The following is a 1,681-nucleotide window of genomic DNA, read 5'->3' on the forward strand; positions in this document are numbered from 1 at the left end:
ATTGGTTATTATTGGTTTATGGTAGAGCTGTGGGTTTATATATATTGATCTTATATTTAGTTACCTCATTGCAACTTTTTGTCAGTTGATTTTCTTGTTTTTCTTGTAACACAACTAACTATATAACCTATAAAGCTTCTCTCTTTTTTCTTTCTTATTGCATTGGCTACCATTGCTCCAATCATAAAAGTATATTCTTTTAATGGTTTTAATATTGGTATCATGCTAACCTCATAATATTATTAAAACACTTTTTACTTTTATCTGTGATCTGGGCTTGTTTATATAACATAGGAAGTATAACATCGAAGGCTTGGCAAAACTCACATGTAAAATCAAATGGACCTGATGCAATTTCAGGGGGAAGACTTTTGATTACTTTGGTATTTCTTTTGTGGTTAGCATTCTATTTAGGTTTAAAAGAGGGTTTCACGTCTTTATGTGAATAGATACTTTGGTAGATGTGAATAGATGTGAAACCCTCTTTGAAACCTACCATTTTTTGTTGTTGTGTGAATTTTTAATTGTGCTACTCTATGACCTGTATGATTTTTTCTTTTTGGAGTTTTGAGGTCTTGGCAGCGTGATACATAGTTTCTGTAATTGTGCCATGTATGTGTGAACACAAACTGGCTGCAGAATTATCTGTTTATATCTTTAGTTCAGGTATGATGTTTATGTTATTATGTTTTATCTACTTTATTTATAGATTTCTGAGTGAGGCATATAAAAGACTTTTGTTGAATTGATTATAGTTTCTTTGTCCCCTTTTTTGCTAATGTCTTGGTACTTCAGTTCTCCTGGTGGTTACCTTTACATGAAAAATAATTTATTTAATTTAAATTTTTTAGGAGATGTGGCCCAGATGGTCCAGAACTAACTTTAGAGCCACGCTCCCTGACTCTATGTACTCTGAACGACTGCAATGGGACTAATTTAATTTCACAAACTTTTAGTGAACACCTGTTTTGTGCTAAGCACTGAGCCAGTCGCCATTAATTTGGAAGATGAGTGAGATAGGTCTTACCCTCATGAGACTCATAGTCTAGTGGAGAGACTGCCAAGTAAACGAATCATAACACCACGGGATAAGTGGTAATAGAGGCACATACAGAGTGACGGGAGGGGACAGAGGGTAGTGTGTGTGGAGTCTGTCACATGACGGTCCTGATGAATCACACCTTCCAGTCTTGTGTATTTCCCTCCCTTTGAATCTGGACTAGGCCTGTCACTCATTTCTTGCCAACAGAATGTGGCAGAAATGACACTGTGACTTTTCTTCTGTATTGTTAATTCCTTCGCTCTTTTGCACTGAATTCTGAAAGAAGTTCTTGGGAATTTCTTGGCTTATTAATTGCTCCCCAGCTGTATCCACTGTGCTATTTATTTTATTTTCATTCTCCCTCCACGGTCTCTAATTGGTATTTTTCTTTCTTTTCTTTCTTTCTTTCTTTTTTTTTTTTTGAGACTGGGTCTCACTCTGTTGCCCAGGCTGGAGTGCAGTGGTGCATTCGTGGCTCACTGCAGCCTTGAACTCCCAGGCTCAAGCAATCCTCCCACCTCAGGCTCCCAAGTAGCTGGGACTACCGGCGTACACCATCATGCCTGGCTAATTTTTTGATGCTCTGTTGAGCTGGAATCTCACTATATGGCTCAGGCTTATCTCAAACTCCTGAGCTCA

Source organism: Theropithecus gelada, chromosome 2 (genome assembly GCF_003255815.1).
Source record: "Theropithecus gelada isolate Dixy chromosome 2, Tgel_1.0, whole genome shotgun sequence".
NCBI classification, from domain to species: domain Eukaryota; kingdom Metazoa; phylum Chordata; class Mammalia; order Primates; family Cercopithecidae; genus Theropithecus; species Theropithecus gelada.